We start from the raw sequence: 26493 nt of genomic DNA, 5'->3' as shown, positions 1-26493 counted from the left end.
CCTGCCACAGCCCCTGTGTGTGCCCAAACCCAGCACCAGGGGAGCCAGGGAATGGGGCTGCACCCAGGCAGGGGGGCCCATCAGCTGCCTGTGGACACATCCAGCCCATCCAAACAGCCCAGGGACCCTTGGTGGTGTGCACACATCAGCCACTGCCTTCTGCACTGTCACCAGTGCGAATCCCTGGGGGTGGCTCCCAGCCTGGGCACTCTCAAGGCCTTGCTGAGCCAGGGGAGCATCAAAGAGGAGAGAGATAAGGGAGAGAGGCTTTGCTGAAAACGTTTTCCCGGGGAGCCACACATCCCAATCAGCTCGTGCTATGCAAATCCCGATGATTTGAGCCATTTCATGCTTGCCCCTGAAAAGTCTGCAATGAACATTTGCATCATAAATTCTTTGGGATGGCTGTTCTCTGGGGCTGGGCACTTGCTATAATGCTCCAAGAGTTTATGAGGACCTGACAAAACCTCCCAGCTCCTGCTGTAATCACTCAGTACCTTCCTCAGCACCGTGTGCTGGACTGTGGCCACTGAGTCCCGGACCAGGGAGGCACAGGAGCATCGCCACAGCCCTGACCTCCCCGACAGCCTCGTGTGAGTGGGAACAGCACAGAGGAACATTTTCAATTAGCTTTACAGAAAACATTTGCCTGAAACTGGATGCTGTGTGAAACTCCTGAACTCTCCTTTTTCTTTCAGAGCCGGGGGTGATGCAAGGGAGGGATGGGGGGTGGAATTGGAAGAGCTTTTTATTTATTCAGATCGGCGTTGCACTGCCTCAGAGCATGTGTGGTTTGGCCAGGCAGAGCCAGAGCAGGATAAAGGAGCTCCTGCTGTGCTCCACATCCAGGCTGCTCCATGGGACTGGACCAGGACACGAAAGCAGAATGCTTTCAGTGTCCATGGAGGAGCCAGCCTTCTCAGCCCACACAGTGCCTGCACATCACAGAATCACAGAACGGTTTGGGTGGGAAGGGACCTTAAAGATCATCTTATTCCAGCCCCCTGCCATGGGCAGGGACACCTTCCACTATCCCAGGGTGCTCCAAGCCCCATCCAACCTGGCCTTGGACACTTCCAGGGATCCAGGGGCAGCCATAGCTTCTCAGGGCACCCTGTGCCAGGGCCTGCCCACCCTCACAGGGAAGAATTTCTTCCCAATATCCCATCTAGCCCTGCCCTCTGGCAGTTTGAAGTCATTCCCCCTTGTCCTGTCACTCCAGGCCCTTGTCCAAAGCCCTTCTCCAGCTCTCCTGGAGCTCCTTTAGCACCTTAGGTCTCCCTGGAGCCTTCTCTTCCCCAGGATGAATAACCCCAGCTCTCCCAGCTTTGTCTCCAGGGCAGAGGGGCTCCAGTCCCCTGTGTCACATGGGCCCCCTCCCTGACACACATCACCTGTAGGGTGGACACCAAGCAAAAAGTGCAGCAGGAGAAGGGCAGTTGGACCTGCCAAATGCCAAACATCCCCACACCTTCCTCGTACCTTGAGGTTAAACCTGCAGCACCTAAAGCCCAGATCCTTCCCCTGGCTCTGATGAAGTGTCCTCGGTGCCAGTGGGTCAGATCACCCAGTTCTGGGACAGTGTGGCCAGACAAGGATGCCCTGCCTGCCGTGCTGCCCACCGTGCTGCCCCCCATGCACAGCTGCTCCTTACCCACCACAGCTTTCCTGCGCCCCTACCCCAGCACACGCTGTGACGTGATTTATTCCATCTAATTAACTTCTCCTCCCCTCTGCAGCTGATTTCTTCACAGCCAGAGCTCCACAGCCTCTCCAGCCCACTGAGCTGCCAGCACAGTCTTTTGTTTCAGCACTTGCCTCTCCCAACAGCCCCATTTGCTCCTGTTCCCCCCAAAGCCCGCCAGTGCCAAGAGCAGCATTACTGGAACCAGCCAGGGTTACAGCACAGTAAACTGAGCTCCTGTCCCACCATGAACTCCTCTGAGGTTTGTTTGTGTTTTTATTTGAAACAGCAACAATTAGGAAAACAGCAAGAGCTTTTATTTAATTTGTTTTTCCTCCTTGGCTGGGCGTTTCCCCCCCAGACACCACCCTGCAAAGGTGCCTCAGCCTCCGCATGGCTCTGCAGGTTCCAAAACATTCGCAGCTGTCACTGCAGAGCAGAAACTCTGCTGCAGAGAGATAAACACGGGGGTTTTCCATCTGCAGCTGACAACTGTGGCTGCATCATTTGGGACTCCTTGGGTGTGATTTCTCAGCAGTTCTGGGCTTCCATCCTCTTGCTGAGAGCTCTACACCCCACTTTTCTTTTTGGAGTTCCCAGTGTGTGCCTGGTCCTCTGCCAGCAGATGTCCTGATGGCTGCGTGGCCCATGCCTGCACTCCCAGCTGAGCCACAGCTTCTACAAATCCCTCGTGGCTGAGGCACGTGGTTTTTAAAAATCTGTATCTGCCATGCAGACTGTGACAAGATGAAGAAGTAAGAGCATTTGTAATTACAGAAACCCATTGCAAATTACTTAACAGCACAAGCTCACGCCAAGGCCAAGGCTGCTAACAGTCTGAAGCCATTCAGCCAAGTCACACTCAAGCCATGACAAGTCAGAAAAATAAAGTTAATAAAATATCCTTGAAATGAAATGCAGGTCATGGTACTTGATCTGCATATTTATAAAAGCTGAGCCTAATCCAGCCAAACTTTGCAGAATAAGAATCTTGCTCGTCTTTGATCCTGCCTGTGGCTCCTCAGGGAATATCAGCTTTCCTTCTGCAAATTTAGATGGGATTAAGAGTCACCTCAAAAGGAGCAATATCTGCACAGGGTGGGGAAGTGATGGAGAGCTGTCCCTTGAAGCTGACGGACGTTGAGCTGGCACCACAGGGCAGCTCCCAGGCACACTCTGGGCACACATTTGCAGCACTTCAGGCAGCCAAACTTTACACTCTCCTGGCTGAGGTCCGGGCTACTTCAGCACCTGCCAATCCAGCATTAAATTCTGTGATCAGCTGAAGCAGAAAGAGCCTCTCTGCCTGCAGCACCCAGCTTAATCTGCTGAGTTCACCCTAGAGCCTCATGGCAAAACATTCTCTTGGCAACTCACTTACCCAGCACCGGATGATGACATTTTTGCATAAAACCCTAACCTTAAAGAATCCCCCTCACACCAGCAACAGCAAAAATGATGGTGAGGAGCATGCCCAGGACTTCACACCAGGATGGATCCTGCAGGCTGGAGGCAAACCACCTCCTGGATCTCATTATCCCCTGCTGCTGCTCCAGCTGTGCTCATGCAATGCCACAAGGCTCCATTTCCACAAAAAACACGTCGGGGAAGGCAGCCCCACAGGCGATGTGGCTTGTGCCTCCTCCCCTGAGAGCCCTGAGGAGTAACACGAGGTGCAGAACCCCTCTGCTCCAGAGCACCCGGGTGGCTCTAAACCCTGCAGGTTTTAGTCAAGCTCTGTCCTAGCAAGGCGAGGGATTTAGCACAGCGAGTGTGAAGGAGTGTGTCTCAGGTTGGGAGATTAACAGCTTTGCCCCAGCTGGAGGTTTGGGGGAAGGAGAAGTCTTTGGGACATCAGCTCTTGGAAGTTTAAGATGCTTCTCTGCAGTAGCAGGGGCTGAGAGTTTCTCTGTGTGTTTGCAAATAGAAATACTTGTGCAAACACAAGGAAACCACAGATATTATTCACCCCAAAATTGCCCAGGAAGTGGCTCCAGAGATTATCATCTCAGCTACAGAGTAGCAGGAAAACACGGTTTCGGGCCAACAGGACCAGCGGTCTCAATGTGTTGAGGTCAAGAGATTGAAGTGAAAATCAGAGAACCATTGTGATAAAACCAATATTATTGAAAACCTCTCACCAGACTGGGTCCTGCAGAGTTCTGTGAGAACCAAAGCAGCGGTACCAAGCCCTGGTCCTGCCCCCCAGTTTGGCCAGTGCTCATCCCCAGTCTGAGCTGGTGTGACATCACCAGCCTCTTGCTGCTGCCACCAGCCCGAACGCCAGTCCTTGCTCTGACCATCCTGTCCTGCAAGAGCCCAGTCCCACGTGTGGGTCATAACCCCCTTCCATCCTAGGTCACAAGGGACACCATCTCAGAGTCTGTGCAGCCCTGCAGGTAAGGGCTGCAGGCAGGATTCAGCCTTTGGCTCTGCTCCTGGCTTTGAAATCCCCCCTCACCATCCATCGTCCTTGTGTGAGTCACTGCCTGCATGCTCGATGATGAAAACAATCCTTCATCCCCCTGGCTGTGTCTTCGCTCTCTGGAGACAGCGGGTTGCATGCTGTCACCACAAAAATATGACAGTTTCTCTGTCTCTTGGCTGCAGAGAGAACCAAAGTGAACAAGTACCACTGAGGCTCAGAAATCAGGAGGCAAATCCTGAGCGCACACGTGCTCACCATCCAGCACACACCGTCCAGCATGCACAGCTGTGCTTGCAGCAAGAGGGTATCCATGGGCTTTCTGCATTTTTGCACAGCAGAACAGCATCAAATCTATTCTCTGCACTCTGATCTTTTCCACCCCCTTCTCTCTGCTTCCATTCTCCATTTTAATATATTATCTGTTTACATATATTAAAGCATGAGCTTTAACCCCCTCCATGTGCATTCTAACCCACACCCATCTCTTGGTCCCTGCTCAAGCCTGGGGCTGGTGCACTGCAGAACAGAACATCAGCTCCAGCTCTGCTCACCACAGAGACAGGAGTCACAGGGTGCTGCAAAGAGGGAATCGGACTTCTCACCTCCCCACACGAGGCCAGAGATAGTGATGATCCACAGCCACTGTGGCAGGAAGGAATTTGGGGTGGTGAAACCATCTACCCAAGGCTCAGGGCACAGATCACCAATGCCAGCTGGCAACAAGAAACCTGTCGGGCAGAACCCAGCTCCAGCCAGGGCTTTGTCCAGCCTGGGGACACTGCAGCCACCTCCTCCTCCTGGGGGATGGTGGTTCAGATGCTCGGAGAGCGTTGCAAGGACAGGGAAGACCAGCCCCAGGCTGCAGCTCAGCCTCGCTGCCCAGCGCACTGCAGGGATAAGCTAAGGCACACATGGAGCTTCTCCACCCAAAACGGGACTTTCCGCAGGCTCAAGCCCTGCGTTTCCAGCCAGAAGGAAAGCAGGGCTTTGTAGTTACACAAGAAGTTTGTGGAGAGGAAACGAGCCCGATTTTTCCAAGTCCTTGATTATCCCCCCAATAAGGGGATGCACGGCACTTCCTCTGTAAGCCGCAGAGATTCTTGGAGGAGGGAGGTGCCAGGACTCCCGCTCGGAGGTCAGGGAAATGCCGGAGGCAACCAATGCCTCCCCCTGCTTTCCCACCTCTCCTCACAGAGCACAGGGAGCCGTGGGCAGGGGGCTGCCCCGCTGCACCCCAGGGTCCCGCAGAGCCCCATCCTGAGTCATGGAGCGCTCCAGCCCCAGCACATTGTATCAGGATGAATCACTCACTGACCTCTGCCTTCCACAGTGTTCGGTTTCTAATTTTATGGGCTGTATCAGCAGGGTTATTGAATCCAGATGTCTGCAAAATGCAACTGCAGCACACAGAAAGCCACAAGGAAAGGCGTTGGTGGCGAGGACCGGGGCATGTGGTTCATTTTTCATATGCAAACCCTGGCTTAGAAGGGAGAGGAAGGCACCTCCTGTCCCCTGCCTGCTCAGGGCTCTGCAGGAGCCAAGTGATTTCCATAGGCCATCTTGCATTTCCCTCACTAACGCATCCTTGCCCTCCCTTTACCTGAAAGCATCTGTTCCCCCAGGCAGCGGCTGCGCATCAGGCTCAGGTGGGTCCCACCTGAGGCACCTCTGGGAGATGCTGCAGAAATGTGGGTCCCGTGGAGCCTCTGTGCCTTGGCAAGGACGTGGTGCTGCCATGGGATGGGCACCGGACTGGAGAAGAGCTTCAGCTTTCCCAAACTGACCTCTCAGGCACAGATCATGGCACAAGCCAGCCAGGGGCAGCAACACCTGACAGCTGTCAGGGATGGGCATCTGGTTTGCATAGAGCACAGCTGGCTCTGAGACAACACGAGAGCATTTGTCCCTCCAAGGGGAGAAGTAAAGAAAAGAAAAAGAGAAAAGAAATATCCAGACCTTGCCTAAACTTCAAAGAGAAGCCTGTGGCGTGACCTGGCTGCACTGGGGTCATAGGAACCCCCAGCACTGCCTGTACCACGTGGGTGGTTCCTGAGCATTGACACAACGTGGGATCAGAGGTACCAGGGGATGGAAAGGATTATTTATTTATTTGTCTGATGTTTTTAAAGATCTTCCTGCCCCTTCCCTTCCCTGCAGCTCTGACATGGCAGACCCGACCTGAGCCTCTCCAAGCTGGAGATTCCCAAGAGCTGTGTGTGGATTCACATCCCCCAAGGGATGGTGCCCAGCCCCCTCCACCACCAACAGCTTTCTGCAGCAGTGCAGACCCTGATCCTTGGTATGAAAACGAGCAAGGTTGTGTTCAGGACCCAAACTGACAGCAACAGGCCATGACCCAAATAATTGCATTTTCTGCTTAGCTCCATTGTACAGTGACCCCAAATAAATCATTCACTCCCAGGTTTTAGTTCACCTGACATCGTGCACTGACACATCTTCACCTTCATGAGGAACACTGGCCTACAGGTGGAAGATTTCTAGTGGTGACTTGCTTCATGCTAACTGAAAACCCCACAAACCCTTACTTGGCTCCTGATAACTAAAAGTGACTGCAAACTGCTGTCAGGAGATCAACAATTTGGCTGTCTTGTCCACACCTTGGCCTCCAGTCCTTCTGAATAAGCCCCAAGAGAACATCTGCCTTCTACAGAGAGGCCAGCACTGGTCCTCTGTGCAGCTCATGGGAGGTGGAAGATACACCAGTGCTTCATTCTGAGATTCTCCCTGGCTTTGTTGGCATGCCCATGGGGAATTTCTCTGCACCCACCTGCTCTCCTGCTGCTGTGGAGCTCAAACTGAGCTGAGACCTGGCTGGCAAAGGCCTCCTTTGCTCTCAGTTTTTCCCTGCATCTTCCACATCTCACTGCTCAGGACAGACAGAGGTTGTGCAGAGAAGCAGAGCTCCAGGAACACATATGGGTTTTCTCACTTTCTACTTTGTCACCTTGGAAAGAGTGAGGTATAATACATAAAACAGGGACAGACAGTAATAATGAAGTTGACCTTCACCGTGGCATTCCCTCTGACACGGCTGCGCCTACGCCGAGTCTCTCCTGACCTTGGCTGCTCTTAGGGCTGCTCCTGCCTCTCAGGAACCCAGAAATGAGTCTTTTAGAGCAGTCAGTGGATCTGGGCTGGTATTTCTCCTGCACACTGGTCACACACAAACACTTTGAGAAAGCTCAGAAGACCTGCAGGGGATGAGTTTAACGTACAGATGGACTTGGTGCCAAGTTTCAGCCTAATGGGAATCACAACAGCTGACTTACAACACTCCCCCTTTAAAGTCAGGGTTTATGGGGAAGGAATCTCTGCCAGATCCAGAAACTATAGCAACTGCTGTAATAAAATAGCATTTCAGTGTAAATCTATTTTTACAGCACATCGCCACGTTTGTGGCATGGCAGTTTCCAGTGTTTTTCAGATGTCTGCTGCCAGAAGATTTAGCTGGATTAGTAGTTAAACAGGGAGGGATCATATTGGGTTGTCAAATACACCCCTTTGCCTGCAATGGGAAAAATTATATCCTACAAGGTGATTCATCAGGTATTAAATTAATATCACACTTGATCTTGGCTGACTAAAGGGCCAGGCTTGCCCCAGGGCCCGAACCTGGTCGCATTGAAGTCAACATAACTTTTGCAATTGGCTTCGGTGAGGCAGCTGTGATCCAAGCCACGATCAGACTTGCCTGAAGCCTAGAAACCCTTATTCACACTGCTCACAATATGAGCAGCAAGGAGTTACGATCTGTAATGGATTAAGGTTTATCTCAGCTCAGCCCAAGCTGATGCAAATTTTACCACTCATTTGCATGGGGCCAAAATGACAAACAAAGCTGGACTTAATTCTGGGTGGCACCATTTCTTCCTGTCGTTCCAGTCCAATGTTTGCCTCTTCCACAGCTCTTTGGTCTTTTCTGTCACAGGAAAATTTACTTCAATGTTTATGAGGGTGGAAAACGTAGGCCTATGAGCAGAAGAGAAGATTTACCAGTATCTGAACTTAATTTTGCACCAGCAGACAGATAAATTGCTCCCACAGACCTCACCCTTGATGGCACAGAGGAGAAAAAACACTAAAAAGAAAATCAAATTCTAGTTCCAACAGATACTGATATCCTATCTGACACTACATGAAGCTACTGCTCAGAGAACTGCTCGTTCCTGATAACTCAGTGCAAGGGGTCCTGGCATCTCTGTGAATATGACAGACTGACTTCCATAGCTTGAAACAAGCTGCTTCAGTCTGGCAACCCCAAGATGCCTCAGGCCTCCCCTGTACACCAACTCCCCCATCCTGTATTTAATCCATGGCTTTAGTGATGGGAGAGCCACCGGATTAAACCCCATTCTTGGGCCAACCTCTGTCTGCCAAAGTATCTTTCTATTAATCTGCGCCTTCTTCCCACAACTAGCTTTGGGTTTTGTCACTTTATTGAACACTTTGGGCCCCCACCATGGTTTGCTGATTCAGCCTGGGTCTCCCCAGCCCTACCTCCTCTCCTCCCACCACGGTTCCCCACATGCTGCACTCTGCCTGCTGGAAGGGGTGCTCTGTACCCACACACCAGAATCCACAAGCACCACCTGAGGCCAAGGTGGCTTAATCAGGGTTGAGGTTTTGCAGTTGTCTCTCTTCAAAACTCCCCTGAAGCTGTGACCCACCGTGGAACTGTACCTACTCCTGTTTCCCCTTCTGTCAGTCCAACACGGGTAAAAAGCCCAGGGAAATCATAAGTGATCATCCACAAGGGAGAAACTTGGTACTAACTTTTGGTTTCCCAAGAAATATTGGCAATGGATGAGGTTTAAAGCAAGGGACAGATCACACCAAGTGCACACCTTGTAAGGCAAGGACTGTGCCCCGTTTGGTTTGGGGGGGGCTCACGCCCACAAAAAAGGACACCTTGGGCAGCCTGAAGTGAACAAACCTGGCCAACATCCTTCTTATTATGTGGAAAACACATATCCTGCTCAGCCTCTTAAATAAACCCCTCAATGCCCTGCTGGGCTTAGGACTGGCGAGGGAGAGCTGCCCTTTTGCTGAGTGTTTACTGGAGTCTTCTCTGCACAACTCGGTTGTGGCGCTCAAACAGTGAAACTCTGTGGGTAACTGGGTAGGGAATGACCCATGGCTCCCACAGAGACTGGGGTTGGTGTAAGCAGTGCAGGAAGGTTTGTTCATCTCGGCTCTCTGAGCCAGACCAAACCAGCCCTCACCTTGTTTATTCACCCAGGGCGCCTGTGAAATGCGAGTGGGAGCTATTACACACCCACTCGGGACAGCAGGAATGGCAACACCAGGTGCAGAGAGATGGAGAAACGGACAGACAACCAGGCAGCCTCGCTCCCTTGGGCGAGGGCTCTGCAGCTGATACCAGGAATTACAGGGAACAGCCCAAAGGGCAATGGCCAGTGTAGAAACGAATTAGGAGAACACCAAATCTGGTCCCCCTGCCGCAAAGGAGGCTCTGGGGTGAGCTGGGAATCCGTGGTGGATGATGATCCCAAGAGCAACTGCACGGCTCATGGGTATCCATCACCCAAACTGCCTTTCCTCCCTCAGCTTTGCCATCACTCTCCCACTTCTCAGCATGAGCTGAAGATCAGACACTGTGTTGTGACATGGTAACAGCACCCCTGGCATGTTGGAGGATAAAACCTGAATGCTCCCAGAATCAGAGGCACCTTTCCAAAATGTCAGCCTTCACCCCCATGCTGGTTTGCCTCTGTGTAAAATGGGACTAAAAAACTTGCTTGCTGCCGAAGGGGGAATTTAAGTCTTCATCAGGAAATCTTCAGAGATTCCTTTGAAGATGGAAAGTTTTATTAAGTGTTAGAATGGAAGATGATATATCCATTGATATGAAAGCTCTCTACACAAAGAGATTTCATTCACTTGAAAAGTGTATTCACACTTTACAAAGTGACCTGCCCATATGTAAAGCTGCAAAGTGGATGTCTGGGGGCTCATCCCCAGCTGGTACAAAACAGCTCAGCTCTGAGTGACTGTGACAACACTGTCCTGATTTACCACTGTCCTGATCACCCAGCCCTTGGCACAACTTAGAAGAGAGGAGTACTTTTTTTCTATTATTTAACGGATCTGGAAGGGAGGCGAAGAAAGAAGCAGTGAATTACTCAGGCTCATGATAAATGTTGGGGTTACTTTCCTGAGGTCTCCAGGGGCATCAGCCACCTCAGTCACCCATCCCCTCGAGCCTGTTGTGTTGGCTGATACCCCCATCAGCCTGAGGGGTCAGTTTTTAGCAGGGGAAGAACAATGCTTACGCAGGAAATATAACTGGTGCTGAGGAAGCTGAAGGGGGAAACACATTACCTGTGCAGGAAAGATAACAAACACCTGCAGCATTGCCATACATAACAAAAAGGGAAAGAAAGAGCACACCTCCGTGGAACAAAGATATCCCTGTGACTGACAAGCAATACCCACCACCTCCCCTCAGCCATCACCTGTGGTTTTCAGCACAGAACCTTTTTGTACCTCACCACTGTTGTCTGATCTGGTTTTTGCCCACTTTCCTCATTTTGCACAGCAAGGAGCTGCATCCTGGCCTGGCTCGTGGAGAAGCCCAAGGTGCCTCCTGCTCTAGCCCAGGAAAAGCCCTCGAAGCCCAGGCACAACAGCACCACCAGGACACAGCTAAATCCATACTGAGCCAAGAGCACGAGGAGCCACAGAGCTGGAGAGGGAGACGCGTGCTGGCCCCAGCCCAGCCTGTCCCCTCAGCCACAGCTCTTCACCCTTTGCTTTCTCTGCCATGAATTCCTTCACAGACACGCAAGAGGCCAAAGCAGCCAAGGCAGAGCTGGAATCTGCATGTCCAGCACCTGGGATCCACAGGGGAGGGAGACCCTGCCAAGAATTATTTTAACCTTCAATATTTCTGGCAGCAGAGCTTCAGTCAAATGGTTCCTACTGGTTTTTTGGGTTATGTCACACTGACACAAGTTGGTCCAGACCAAAACCATCCACGTGCTCAAAGAGAGAAGGGTTTGTTTTCCATCTTAATGGACTTTCAGTAGCAGGGGAAAGGATGCCTGAAATAATAATCCTTAATAAACTCAATAGCTTCAAGAAGGAAAATCAGGCTAGATACAGCCCATGTCCCATACAGATGCAGGGTATATTTTTCTCCTCCAAACCACTCATCAGGCCAGTGGTGGGACACTTCCCTTCTGCATCCCAAGTGCTCCCTGCAGAGCCAGGTGGAAAGTGCTGTCCAGGGACCCATGCCTAAACTGGCATTTTTAGTGCAAGTTACTTGCAAAGAGTATTTCCTTCTGGAAAAGGAGAAATGTAAATGAAAGATTTCACTTGATGTGAACTATGTTGGTTCCAGTTCACCATAAAAATAAATTTAAAAAAAAAAAAAAAGGGAATGGTGAGTTTTTAGACTAATTTGGAAGATCTTAGGGAAACTATTAGGCCACTATTAGGCAAGGGGAAGAGTGGCTGTGTACCATTTCTTGTGGTCTTCTGTGTGTTTGTTGCTGCAGGTGGAGCTTCAGAGGAAATTCCTGCCCTGTTGGAGGATACTGGGAGCTGTACCTGGGTTAGGGAACTCTGTCAGGGCTACCATGGGAGCAAGGGGCAGATGCTGATGCACTGAGATTACTTTTGAGAATTACTTTTTAAAAATCATGTGAAAAGCAACAAGAGTGGCTTTTTCCATCCCATTATTTGAATCCAGCTGCTGACCTTGGCTCTGGGAAAATAATTATTCTTGACTTCGAAGTGGGGAGATTTTTTTGTGCCAAAGGCAAATGCCTATAGATTTATACTATTTGGAAAAATCAAACGGCTGCAAGCCAAGCCATCCAGCTTATAAAACACAACCAACCCTCCAGGGATAATTTAAAACTGACCCTGCAGCACTGAAATTCCAACCATAGATGATGCAAAACATAACTCACCATTTTCTTATCTCCTGGATGCTCCCATCAATGTGGGCTTCAGGGACAAAGACCAGCCAGGGGAGACTGAAAGAAAGTAAAAATAAAAACTTCAAAAAAAAAAAAGGCTCCAAAATGAGTTTGTGCTAATGAAGGCAAAAAGGCCTCGCAGGCCAGAAGGCAAATTTTGTCACCCACACAGCCAAGAGATGCAAAGGCAGCCACAGTCCGTGCTTTTTCCATTGTGCTCTGCCAAAATAACCCACAAAATTCTCCTGGGATAAAACAACCCACTCTCTGCTTCTCGAGCACTCCAGGCTTAGATGTGCTTCTGACTAACAAAACTGAGCTTTGATGGTTCGTTCCTACAATCAGGACTCCTCTGCTGGTGGTTGGTGTCTCCAGACCCCAAACCTCTAAGCACAGGGCAAGTTTCCTTAAGTCTGTGAGATCCCCTGCAGCCAGGGACCACCTGAACCAGGATGAAGCAGCACCCGGTCCCATCACAGGTACCAGTGCTGGTGGTGAGACAGTTTGGCAAGACAGGAGAAAAAAACATTTACTGGGTAAGAAGCTCTTGTGGAACAGAGAAGCTGGAGGAGATTTGGCCAGTTGTGTTTCCCACAAGCAGGAGCACCATGAGGAGCGTAGCTGCTGGGGAAGAAGAGGGTTTACACTGTGCTGTGTACTCCACCTTGCAACTCACTGCAGCAGGATTCTGCTCCAGTTCACCAGGACACGGTGACTTCTCTGAAAAACAGTTGGTACAGGGCTCATCCAGAGCAAACAGAAGCAAGACTGACAGCAAAAAACAAGATACATGCCAAGGGTTCAGTGAGAATAGAGTGATCATTCCTACAGTCTCCAACTCTGAGCAAGGGCGTGCTGATAACACATCCACGCTGAGCCATCTCAGCATTCAGCAAACACCAGCTCCAAGTTTGTAGCACACATTGCTCTACCTGTCAGGACATCCTGTTCCAGACGAGAGTTTCAGTTCTTTGTAATAAAAGAAACTCCACCAGACCAAACCTCTCAACACCAGATCCTTCTCCACCCGTCTCTGTCAGTGAAGCCACTGGTGGCTCTCTGGGAGCCCCGGGGTGTGTGTACACACCCAGGGTGTGCAGTCACCCCCAGGGGACGACCAATTCAATGAGGGAGAAGTTTTCATTTTGAATTTCCAACTGGTTTTGGTCTCCAGCCTCCAATAAAGCAGAGAGAGGAGCGTTTTAGCACTTCACAGCTGTAGGCACTGGGGAGGATCCACAAAAATCATCTTGCAGCACTTTAGGATGGTTCAATTACCCCATGTGCTGCATGCAAAGTGCAGGCAGCTGAGATCACCTCTTTGCTAATTCCCCTTTTTACCCACAAGCCCTTCACAGATGTCAGAGCATGCTTTGGTTCCACTGATCACTCACACTAGGAAATTTTGAGAGAGCCCAAGCTTGTGACTCAAAGAGTTTTGCCAAGTAAAATATTGGCCTGCAATGATGTCCTAACAATACAAAGTAGTTGACACCATAAAATAAACAATTGCACAGAGCATAGCAGAAGGGTATTTGGAACTGCCAAGGATCTCGTGGAGGTATTACTAAGCCAGACTGGAGTTAGCAAAAGCAATTTTTATTACAAAAACAAGTGTCAGTCTTTCCAACACCCCAGTCCCCACACAGAAAATTCATCTCTGCCTAGAACTGGCCACACTGCTGGCTTCTTCCTTCAAGTTTCATAACTTTTACAGCGTGCAGAAATAACAGAAACAGTGAAAACAGACCAGGGCAGAGTATCCATAAAAGAGCGAGTGTACTTACGGTTACACAGCTCCACACTCGGAAATACAGCCACAGATAGAAATGGCAAAAGGAGAACTAGAGGCTGCCATGTTCTTGTAATAAAATCACAAGAAAAGCATTGTAATTCCAAGCAGAAACTCTTCGAAAGAATCAGCTGGGCTCGATTAGCAGCAGCAGTGTAACTGCTTCCCCATCGTGCTGAGAATATCAGCAGAGAGAAAAGAAGAAAATAAAAGAAAAATATCATTGTTAGTTGTCAAGAGAACCAGAAAAGCCCCTACCAGTTAGAATTTCATAATCTCCAATGTGTGTCCTTTGCTGTCACTATGAAGAGTGCTAAAATGCTCATAGCCAGCAGCATCAAGCACACCTGTAAGTCTCCCTTAGTGAGCAGAAGGACACGAGCATCCTCAGAGCACACCCCCACAACCACCTGCTTGTCCTGATCACGGTATCTCCATTCAAGAAGCTATTGCACTTTATTTTCAGAGACAGCTCAGACTGTAGGACCATCTAGCAGCATCCTACCCTGTCAGAGGCTTCAGAGCAGTGTGGGCATCTCATAGCAACCGGCTGGTGGCAATATCTGCTCATCAGCTTGATCTCAGTCTCAGGCTGAGCTCCTTGGTAGAGGTGGACTAAAGCCCTGCATTAAAACACCCCTTTTTGGTTAAGCCACCACTGTGAACTGGGACAGCTTGAGTGGGGTTCATCTGCCTTCAACAGGGTGTCTACAAGTGAGATGACCAAATCTAGTCACCCTGAGCACTGGTGAAGTCCATGATGACAAGCAGTCACCCCAGCAGATGGGCCCCCACCTGTCCTAGGATGAAGCACCTCCAGGGGGGAAGTTACTCTATTTTGAACCTATTTATTCTGATCACAAAGAAAATAACAACTTAGCCTTGGATATCTTGTAGGCAGCTACAGTTTGGTGAGATGACTCCCACTATCACTATCATATGAAAGGCTGGCGCACCCTTGGGCCCTGTATTATGACAGCCTCTATTTGCCCAAAGCGCTATTCACCCAGGGGAAGGAGCAGCAGCATGGCAGGGAGCACAGCAACTGAACACAGCACGGTGCTGCCAGGCCGCATGAACCTCCCAAAGATTCCCACTGCCTCCTGAGAAGCTGCCCAGAACACTGCTCGCCGTTCCCACGCCTCGACTGAGCACATCTTCAACACCCTGCTCAGCAGAGCATAGCCTGGACGTGGTTTTAAAGGCCTTACGTTGCCAAGACAGGGATATTTCTGTGACCTTTCTCACCATTTCCTATAGCAATCTAATCCTAATTTAAAATGTCATGCCCTGCGGCTTCTCCACGAAATTTAAAAAACACCCAACACACAAATAAACAAACAGAGCAGATGAGTTTTTCTATAAGCAGCAGAAATAACACAGGGTAGTTTCCTGGGGATTTCTGCATTGTGGTTGGATTCTCTGGTGCACGATAAAGGATGTGCTGTGATTGAAACTCCTTCTGTGGTTGGAGCATTTATAGCATCCCCCTATGTGGATTCTCTGCAGTCTACTAAGGGTTGAGCTTAGATGTCAATCTTCTCGCTGTGGTTGTTAATAGAAGTGCTTTTTATCTTTTGAACTGCGTATTTCACACAACTTTAGAGATCTATAGACTCCAAGAACACTATCAAACTGTCACTTTTTTGCTGAAATTTGTCCAGGGGCTCAAAAAGCAGCACGTAGGAGTGAATGTGGATGGATAAACAAACACATGCAAACACACACACACACAGCCCCACATGAGCACACCAGCCTTTCCTCCTCGGGGAACTAGGATTAAAATAAAATTCAAATACTGTTTAGAACTTGAAAATCTGCCATGAGAGTCTACATCATTTCCTATTTTTAGTTGACTTTCGTAAAGAAACAAGTCTTTTGTGATCACACCCTGCAAGCCTCTCTGCAGCCCCAGAAAGGTTTGTATTCAGCTGGCTGGGATCAGCAAGACATAGGTGCAAGTGCTCCAGGCAGAGTCACTGCATGGTTTTGGAAAATCAGCACCTGGCTGAAAGGAAGAATCCTGACAATGCAGGAAAGGCAGACAAAGCTTCTCTCCTTGCCCAGCCAGAACACAGATATGGGCTGACACACAGCTCCACACCCACCTCTACAAAGATTTTTCAAATGGCAAACCTCATAGCTGGAATTTCTGAGTGTAGGACCCACAAGAGGGACAGATTTCTAAAGGACAGAGCACCCCATACTTATGTTTCGGTCTATTCCTGATCATTATAGAAGCATTGAGACACAGATTTCTGCATGCACCTCTCTAGAGGTGGTAGATGCACAACTCTGAATCCTGGCCTGTTCTCTCTACAGCAAAAGTAGTTTGTCATCTTGTTTTCCTCACCAAAATGCATTTTGGCAGCCCTTGGGTATCTTTTTCACATTTGTAAAGCAGCCCAGTTTGTTTCATAGGTTTGATAATGCATCCGCTTCCCTTGCCTTGTTTGTGTGATGGTGTGCAGAGAAACAGAGTGTTCTCAAAAAATAGAAACTACCTCTGTAAATCCCTCATCATGTCATTGTCATCAGCCATTTTCCAGAGGCATCATCACATCAAACTCCACGTCCACTTCAGGCTTTGAGTGATAACACAGTCCCATTTAGCTGACTGAGAAGGACGTAGGACACAGCACACAAAAATTAGTGTCTTTCCAACACGTTTGGGTCAGGCACAGTTTTCGGGAGATATTCCTGCTGTCAGCTTCTGGAGCAACATAAGAAAGTGAAGCTTTGAGCAACCACCATCTCTTCCTATTGACCCACAGCCCTTCTGAGCCAGGACAGCAGTGCAGAGACCCTCAACGACATCACACAGAAATGAATCAGCAGCCAAACCACAGGAACAGACCAGGGCTCTTCCCATAACCACACTCAGCTCTCAAAAGGTGTCTCTGTTACTGTTAAAGCAGTGGAAGGCCTCCACAGGACCAATGGCCAGCACAAACAGTGCCTGCCAGGTGACCTCCCAGCTGGTCCTTCCACAGGTATGGAGTTCAGCAACGAGTGTCCAGATCTTCCTTGTTTGACTGGCACTGGAGGCTGAAGGCAAAACCCCCTTGCCCTTCACCATCAAGGGCTGGCATCCCACACACATGAAAATGTAATTTCAAGAGCCTTCTTTGAGGCCTCAGGACAGTGTGGAAGTGGCAGGTGCTGAGCTGTTTGCCTTCGCTGGCTCTGGAGTGCCCACTGTTTGCATGTTCACAGCAAGCAGGAGAGAGACACATGAATCACTGTGCCTGAAAGAAGCTGACACTTAGGAGGGCCATAGCAAAAACAATTACAATTTCTCCCTTTCTGAGCTGAGCAGATGTTTAAAACTATGTCAGCGACCTCCAAACCATAAACATTTCTCAGGAACATGTAGATGTGGTTTGCAAAAACAGAGAAGTGTCCGATGTAAAGCAGAGGTCCTTGCTAAGGACCAGCCCCCTTCCAGCAGTGGGAATGTCAAACATGCTTGACCTCCAAATCAGCAAATAAGCACATTATAAACAATGTTATTAATGGTTGTGCCTTCACTACAATGAGGAGTCTCCCTGTTTGTTTAACGTGCAGCAAACTGGTTAGAGTGTACATAGTTTCAAGGCCAAGCCACATTAAAGCAGGATGGGGAATTTGCTCCCATTGTTTCTAGCCCCGCTGCTGCAAGGAGTGGTAGGTGGCAGGAGGGGAGAGACACGGCTTATCCCAGCAGCATCAGGATCCCTGACACCATTTCATGTTTAGATACTGAGCCTGTGCCTTGGATCACCAAGGAATCACCACCCAGCAGTTGGGATAGATGTGAGAGGTCATCATTTCTTTACGAAAACAGTCTCCAACTGCAGCAAAAGCAGATGTCCCCATCCACATGCAAAGTCCACTGAGGACTTAGCCAGCCCAGAAAAAGGTGCTTTTGCCTTGAGAGGAGGACAAGAAACAAGTGAGGTGCTCTACCAGGATCTGGCTCTCTTCCCCATGTATTCCCTCACACACGATGTATGTTACAGACAGCGCAACTGTACTACATTTCCAATAAAAACATCCCTGTGATCCTATAACCTTCCTGCAAACAAAGCTGGGCCTAGGCTGCCAGTCTACATCCTAACTACATCCCACAGAACTCTGGGGCTTGTCCACCACAAAAATTAATGTGTAAAAAATTCCCTTTTCACACAGCTCTAACCCAACTGCCAGGCACAGGGACAGCTGGAGGGCACAGCAGCAAATGAGATGGCAAATTTCAGCTCAGGGTGTCGAGGCAGAAGTGTGCAGGGTGGCAGAGGTGAATATCACATAGACCACTGGTTTCCAAGATCCTCCTTTGCATCAGCCAACATCAGCTGCAGGGAGGCCAATGGACACATCTCCTGAGGAGTGGCTGTGATAACAGCAGCATGGTTACAGGTCTGCCAAGGCCAGCAAGGAAATTCCTAAGAAAAATCCCACTGGATTTGCTCATACCTGACCCAGCCCAGGTGCTGTGTCCCTGTAACCGAGTGGAGCTGGCTCTGATGTAAAACAGGGAAGAGCTGAGCCACTTCCACTGTCGTTCATGAGTCTGAATACTTCAAACCTGATCCTCAGACTGCTAAACCTTCCCAAGTGGCCTCACTGCTGCAGCCAAAGATCTTGCTGTAAGGAGCTCAGGCTCACACTGAAAATGTACCAGATCAAGGGTTAACACAAACCCCGAGAGAAAATACAGAATGAAAGGAAACAGAATTGTCCAACAGCCTTCCTACCTGTGCAAATCAGTAACGATGTCCCAAGCACAAAGAAAAAGAGTAGGAACCCAACCAAGGAGCAAGGCAACAGCAACAGCAGTAAAGGGCAGGAAACAGAAGGAATTTAGTATTCCTGCACTGAAAGTCTGCACTTTGAGATGGACTTTCCTGCATGACCTTGGGCAGCTCACAGAGGCCAAGCCAAAACTGTTGGATCAGGGTGGCCTTGGGAGCCTGATGTGTCCCACAGGGCAGACAGAGAGCAATCCCTCCCTGCTCAGCTCCATCCCATGACAAGGATAAGACATTCCTTTCCTGTTTCACTGGCACACTGAGAAGATGCACAGCAGCATCAACGAGGCTCTCGGGGACTGTGGTGAGGAGACCACACCGATTGCTCTGACAGCATCACCCAAGGCCACGAGCATTTTGTTTTAGGCAGCTGACTAATTATTTTTACCACTTAAGGACTCATCCACATCTAATGAGATACCTCCAGGTCAGCCCGATTTTCTCCACTGATAAATCCCTTCCCTCCACCCCCAAGACATCAGTTACTGTCTCCCTTATTTGATGAGCACAGAAAAAACCCACAGCAGACTAAATACCTCCCTTGTCTTGAAAGACTTTGTGGAGCAGCAGCTTGCCATGAAGGACAAAACAAGCTGACAGCCCAACAGCATCCAAAGAAATGAAAAGCAGATGAAGACACAGTTCCTATAAGCTCCAAAAAGATCCCGAGAGGCACAGGAGAGGTGGCAGGGCATTTGCACAGTGACAGGACAGGACTCAGGGATGCCCAGAGGTGAAGCCCACAACTGTGATTTATACTGAATGAGTGCTGGGATAAAACTCAGTGTACCCATCCCTTCCCATTGGAATGGTATTTGCTCACAGAAAGTTCCTCTGCCTCCAGCTTTGACCACATTATGGAGGAAGTCACAGGGACTGAGGAATGTGCACCAGGGAAAGCAAATAAACAGAGGTGCGCAAATCTGCTAAAAATAACCCAGGAATTGTGGCTCTTGGAGGGGAACACAGGCACTCAGTTGTTCACCACCATCTACCACAATTGAGGCCTTGTCTGAACAGGTGGGTGGCTTTCTGGGCAAATCCTATCTTAAAGAAAAACACCACACAGAAAAATCCCTCCTCAATCACTCCTGCAGCCCCTCTGTTTCCATCTAGATTCTTGCCAGAGGTTGTCAAAACAAGAAAGAAAAATAAAGCTCCAACATGTTCTTTGCTGTTTTCCCACTGCTTTCCAGGGCATTGATGTGCTGTTCCAGGCAGCCCAAAACTGATGCCAGCATGCTGGTGACAAGGGGCAGGGCTGGCAGGGGACACGGCAGCCAGCAGTGCCACAAACAGGCAGCAACCTGTCTGAGACTCCCATGCAAGGAGCCCTGGAAGGAAAGGGTCCTGAAGAACCCAGGAAGAACTGGAAATGGGATTGAATTATAGATGCCTGTGTTCTTGAGGTCTCAAAATTGAGTAACACAAGCATCAGGCACAGCAGGAGGAGGGGGGCATGTGATGGAAAGCTCAGCAGAGGCACTGGAGAGACTGGGTTGTGTAAGATTGGGAGCTGCAAACCAAACCCGCTGGTAAGAAACCCGATGTTTGTTTCCAATTCCAGCCTCTAAGCTCAGTGTGGGTAAATCTCCCAATGTCAGGAGTGATCTGTGTGTGTTAAGAAATCGCCTTGCATCAAAATGTCCTGGTGATGTCTTTTATTTCTTTGACTCCTCCCTTAATTTAAATGTTGCAAACCCAGATAACCCCAAGTCTCTCAAAGCAGAACCTCAAAGCAAATATTTCTTTTTTGGCTTTTTTTTTTTTCCTCCCCTTTTTGGCCAGGCTTCTCAGAAGTCTCCTTTCATCTCACCCAAGTCTGAAATTTGCTGAAAGGCTCCTTACAGGGTACTGAGCACATTTCCCAACACCAGAGAGCACACGCAGCAACAGAACAATCTTTTCCATCTTTCACTCTCCACAGTGTAAAACCCAAGCTTAGACGTGGATTAGCTGATCTCCACTGGGTGCAGAGGGTGGGCACGATGACCACGGACATTGTCTTTGCTCTAGCCCTTCACTGGGGGTGAGGCAGGCCCAGCTCCTGCACTTTTACACCCTTATTTCTGGAGCAGACACGATGGGTGGCAGGAGCCCAGCTCCAACAAGAGTGGTGAAACTCCTCTAAAGAGACGTGGGGAACAGAACAGACCATGGCACCAGAGCTGTTAACCACCATAAAAACACAGCACTGGTGCTCTCCCCACCCTTCGTGGGTGTCAAACCCCATTCTGGGCTGCATTTAAGGTGATTTAATCCCTGGTGCACCGGAGTGGTCACTACAGCCTGTGTTGGCAGCAGAGACCAGGTAACTGGCCTCAGCTCACCCACAGCCTGCCTCCCACCAACACTGGGGGCCACACAGCAAGGGTTGGGGTCAACAGGCACAAGGCAACCGGCACAACAAGGTTTGGGGTCTCAGGGCTCTGTGCTGTGCCACAGACTGGTGTTGGTTTTAAAGAAGTTGGGTGCCACTGCTCTCTGTGGTCTGGGACTGGGCCATCCCCTGCTCCAGCTCACACCACAGCAACCCCTGGAGCTCCTCAGCTCCCTGTGCTGGGGCACCGTGGGGGCTCCAGACACCCAAGAGCCAGGCCAGTGGAGCTGAGCAGGCTGGACAAGCATCAAGGTGTTCTTCCACTTGGTCCTGAAGACAAAAAACTGCACCTTAGGACACCAATAGAAAGAGCAGACTGTGCATGCGTGGTGTGATACCCAGGGAGGCTGCACCAAGCTGGGGATACCCCACCCAGCACAAGGCAAACTGGGGATTCCCTTCCCTGGTAACCTCAGCACAGCTCCCCAAATCTTCCCATTCTTGGCCACTGATAGAGTCAAACACAGCAGGAGCAGCCCAGCTGCTTTCTGAGTGACTTCATGTGACCTCAGTTCAAGTGCCTGATAAGGATAATCTGCACTCGTGGCTTCCTCTGGGTCACTGGGGATCCTACAGACCCTGATCAAAGGATCCCCGAGCTGGGCTGCAGATCTGGCTGCTCCTCTGCTGCTTTAGCAGTACCAATAGCAACCAAGTCCAGCCTGGGCCAGGCTGGTATTAACTGTAAAAATAATTTTCAGACTGCGTAGACATAGGAAAGTCTTTAAAGAGAATAAATAACTAACCTCACTTGCAGAGGCACATATTTGACCATATTACCTCATCTCAGCTGCGAACTGTCCAGCTCACAGCTGGTCCTCCTGATTTCTTCCCCTTCCAAAACTGCATCCAGCTCCCCTCAAAGCTGATTTAACAGCCTGTTTAACCGGTAATATCCTTGGCCATTTGCTCCCTATTTTGGATGAAGAAAGCAAGCTTGAAAATTTTTATGTACCACTTCAACCACTTTTTCCTTGCTCAAGACACCTGGTTATAGCATTGCCATTTCATAGCTGCTATAGAATAAAGCCTCTTTATAGCAGTCAGGACAGGATTTTTCTGCTTACTTAGTCTAGTTTTCAGTCTGGTTAAGCTCCAATGACTACAGGAATCACTTTTATTTCCAACGCTGCCTGCAAGTCAGCTTAGAAGCTGGCCTGATACAGTTTCCAGGCACTTGGCCCCCATGTTTCACAAAGTTATGGGTAGGAATGGTATTCCAAGAGACCTTCTGAAGGAAAAAACCAAGGCAGCAAAGAGAGGGAATGGAATAACATATCTTTCAGTTCAGCAGTTAATGTCTAGTCTGGGCTTTTAAGTTTTCCACCAGCTCAGGAAATAACTTTGGGAAGGTTCAAGGTAACGAGGATACAAGAGCCAGTCTTCCCCCATCCTTAGCCATGAAGAGGTCCAAAATTTGCTGCTCTTATACACCCCAAAGAGTGCTCCAGGTGAAAACCCCTGTCCTGCCCCATGCCCTGCAAGGTGCCACAGGAATCAGCCTCCTGAGGCATCATGAGCACTGATGGGACATGGTCCCTTGGATGAGCATGGATTGCTGGAACACAACAGCACCCATCAAGAATGGCAAACCTCTACAACCCTTGGCTTTGAGGAGTTTTGCACATGTATGGCTCCATTCACCCTGTGGATGAGGGCTGCCTGTGAAAACCCCTGAAATCCTTGGCTGTTGGCAGAGGAAAACAGAGGTTGGGTTGCTCTTTGTTAGCTGCACCACAGAAAATAGAGACAGCACTAACGTAGGGTTCAAAACTACCATCGGGTATGTAATTAGCGCTCTCAGGACTTCTTGAATCCTCCAATAAATCCATTTATGGCCTCAAGAATGCATGTGTCAAACCAGACAGTCTCCTGCAAAGATGTAATTCAGAATGTGCGTTGGGTAGGTCAGCCCTGTGGTCTCAAACAAGACATTTACACAAACCCCAATCTATCTTAGCTTAAAAATGAAGGGTCTTTCATCTCTAGGAACAGAACATAAATTCTATTTGTTTGCCTGCTGGTACTGAGTCTATAGAGTGAAAAAGATTCACGTTTTCCAGGTTTTCTCTATGACTCCAACAGGTAAAGCAGTTTTCTCACTCAGATTCCCCCTGAATCAGAAGGAGGAAGAAGGGCTGTTATGGAAACATTGAAGTTGCCAGGATTTTGCTAAGGACATGGAAGCAGACACAGCCACCCTGGCATCACGGATGACGGAGGCAAAGCAGACTAGTGACTGATACCACATCCAGCAGACACAATCCGAAGTAATTCAGGTCAAAAGTGCTGTGTTTTCCCCTTTCGTTTAAAAAGCAAGACAGGAAATGTATAAAAGCTGACAGGATCATTAGGGATTTTATAAATGCTGCTTCCTGTGGTACAGAAAAAGGAAAGGAGAGAGGCACGGGGCCAAATTATGTGCTGGAGCAGACGCATGCCGCTGATGCAAAGCAATGCTCTGCAAACTGGTGGACCTGCACCCGGAAGAATAAGGTGATCCAGGATCTGGTCTGCTGTGAAAATCAAGGCAGAAGCTTAAAGAAAAGCCTAAAAACTGTCCCAGAGGGCAGGTGGTGAGGTGGTGCTCCCCATGGGAAGGCTCCAGCACCTGCACATTCAATGAGTCAGCAGCCTTGGCCCCGACCTGAAACCCGGGACAGGAGGCCCCGGGATGGGAGGGTGAGTTGGGTTTGTTTTATTTTCTTCAAGGCTTTCTCTATGAAAACATAACCTCCTACCAACATCAGACTGTTTTACCGAGCTGACAAAGTCAAATCATGAATTTGGCACTTTCCTTTGGTATCTGCTACCCCTGCTCTAGTCATGCTCTGGGAGTCTGGAGGGAGAAGGGCTAGCAGGGAAGCAGGCTCGTGTTTGTCTTGGAAAGCTGCACACAAACACAACTTGAAGCATCACTCAACACACTCCACTCCTCGTTTTGCTTTCATCCCTGGCCGCAGGCAGGGAGCCCAGTGTGCTGATGGCTGCTCCCAAAGCCTCGTGCCTTTGGTACCCATATTCCAGAACGCTCAGAGAAGCAAAGTGGAAAGGAAGTGGTAGCACATGGATTTGTTTAAGAGCAAAGGAACAAGCAAAGAAACAACACTCTCCACAGGACTATGCTTATAGCTTTACTAGCATGCCATGGGTTGGAGGTGTCCCCAATGGGCACAGGAGGGGACCACTGGCCAGCCCCAGCCTCCCATTCAGGGCAGGATGGGAGCTCCTTATTTACCAAGCAGCTGTTTCCCAACCCAGCTCAACACTGTCCAGGGCAGGAGCTGCCAAACCTCAGCTTCAGAGGGGCTCCAGAGCTGGCTATCAAGTACCAGCACAGCAGCAGTGTCTCCAGGGGCTTTAGGAGTTTCAGACCAGAGCATCCCAGTCCTACCTCGATCCCTTTGTAGGTGTATCCAAGAGCAATTACAGCAGGGAGGGTGGGTGAGGTGTGTGTAAGTCAGGCTGGATCATGGCTGTTGAGCTGCAGGGATGTGCAGCATCGTTGGGCCCTCTGCACCCAGGTGGATTTGCCTGCCTGTTCCAGCAGATGAGGATGAGATTATGCTGGAGGAGCCACTGGCTGCGACTCTGACACAGCTCTGACACAAATGCAGATGAACCCACTGTGCACAGCGCAGCCAAAGCTCTCCAAGTGTTTAGGTTGTTCAGGAGCCAAAGCAAATACATTTGCTCTGCAGGTTATAGAAGGCTGTTAAACCAGCCGTGCAACCAACTCCTCCAAGCCAAAAAATTATCACCTTCCTCTGCACTAGAGCCTAATACCTACAGTGACCTTGTTCAGCTCCAATTCTCCTGCTGCTCAAAGGATGCACATTATAAATAAAATGTGTCAAGCATATATGTCAAATTTCAGATTCAGCCCAAAATTGTCTTTCTTTTTTAATGGGTTTTTTTCTACTTGCAATTGAGTTCAGTCTTGGCCAAAACAGGGGAGAACAGCAAGGATTCTCCCTTAAATATTTGACTCTGAAAAGACAGCTGATAAATCCCTACAGCAGAAGACAAGGGCAGAATTCATGTCTGGGTTTTATGTTATGGGTGCTGTCAAGCAAACACCTCCTGCTCAGCACTGCACTTGTTCCTGCAAGGAGCTCCTTTGTGACCACGTTCCCTGAAGGCTGGTGAGACAGGGCTGGCAGCAGCTCACTTGGAAGGTGGTGGCAGAAAGGCGTGTTGGGCTCGTTTCAGTACAAAGGGAGGAGTCTGTGGCTGTCCCTTGCTCCTCTCTTTGCACAAACAGCAGGTCAGCTGCAGATGCCAGGCACCAAGGGCCCAAAGCTGCCCATGAATCAGATGCCAGGGATGATCATCAGAGGTGGCACATGGCAGAGCACCTGCCTGAGGTGGCAGTCTGGTAAAGGCACTTCCAAGGCACCATCAGGCTCGAAAACAGGAGAGACTTGGAGGAATATTAATTACAGAGCACCTATCTTGTGAGGTTTTTCTGATCTCCAGTGTACTTTGTGCCTGATGAATCATGCTTACCTTGCAGCACCAACCTCTGCCCCAACTCTGTCAGGACTAAATTCCTGCTTTTTTTGCCCTGAGCCCCAGCCCAGCCTGCCCTGGCCTGGATATTCTGCAAACACATTCAGCTCCCAGGAGGAAAAAGACCCTGCTTCTCTAAAGCCATTTTCAGAAAATACTTGTAGCAGCTCTAAAAATCCCCACATCTCTCCAAAACACCCATTGTAGGAGTGCTGTTTGTGTGGACCAGCAGCTCTTATGCCACACGCTGTTGCAATACCCGCCTATCTCATCAGATCTTCCCTTCTGTCAGCAAACAAGTCCTGAGCACCACTCAGCATCACACAGTCCTGCTTGCTGCCACAGCATCTTCTTGCACAGCCCTTGCACAACAACCAGACAGTCTGGATTACTCACTGGCGCACGGCTTGCTCAAGTTCCTTTGCTTATCAGAAATCAAAGATGGATTTTTTTAATTGTCAAGACAACAGCACCTAATGTTACACCAGGCAGGCTTACGACTGTCAGGGTTACAAAGCCTGCAGCCTTCAAGCCATAAACCATCCTTTTAGGGATTAAGGAAGAACTTTCCCCTGAGTATAGGTTACTCCTCACTTGCTGACAAGAGATTTCTTTCCTCTTCCTCACCAATGCCTAGCCAGTCGATGTAGGAGCAGGATGGCTGTGGGACTGTGCACTGCCTTCCTCAGAGGCTTGGGGGAGCCAATCATTTAAACAAGAACAAAACAGAAAGCAAAAAACAACAAAAAAAAAAAACCACTTTCATTTATTTTCGCCTTCACTGACAGCATAAACACACTGCAACTGCTCTGCAACAGCACAGTACACCCAAATTATTCCTGTGGTTGTTTATTTACTGAGATTACAGTCATGCATCAAGGCCTCATCTTTGATGTCTGAAACTTTGTGGGCAAAATTTTCTGGAGGAAAAAAATGA

General features: G+C 49.3%; 1 long non-coding RNA gene across 10 annotated transcripts in view; it reads right to left on the bottom strand.

The window, feature by feature from the left end:
• The window catches only part of LOC116453650, a 61595-nt gene that overhangs the window by 17568 nt on the left and 17534 nt on the right, over positions 1-26493 (bottom strand). For 4 of the 10 annotated variants that reach the window (XR_004243875.1, XR_004243882.1, XR_004243883.1 and 1 more), the window contains exons 2-4: positions 13870-14049; positions 12747-12802; positions 12074-12139 (exon numbers count right to left, since the gene is read on the bottom strand). This is a non-coding gene — a long non-coding RNA (uncharacterized LOC116453650). Of the gene's footprint in view, positions 1-12073; positions 12140-12727; positions 12803-13869; positions 14050-24438; positions 24663-26493 lie in introns of those variants that run through there. The other 6 variants (XR_004243881.1, XR_004243880.1, XR_004243876.1 and 3 more) reach the window with 5 other exon arrangements.

This window comes from Corvus moneduloides, chromosome 19 (genome assembly GCF_009650955.1).
Source record: "Corvus moneduloides isolate bCorMon1 chromosome 19, bCorMon1.pri, whole genome shotgun sequence".
Lineage (NCBI taxonomy): Eukaryota > Metazoa > Chordata > Aves > Passeriformes > Corvidae > Corvus > Corvus moneduloides.
This window is presented reverse-complemented; position numbering and strand designations above follow the sequence as displayed.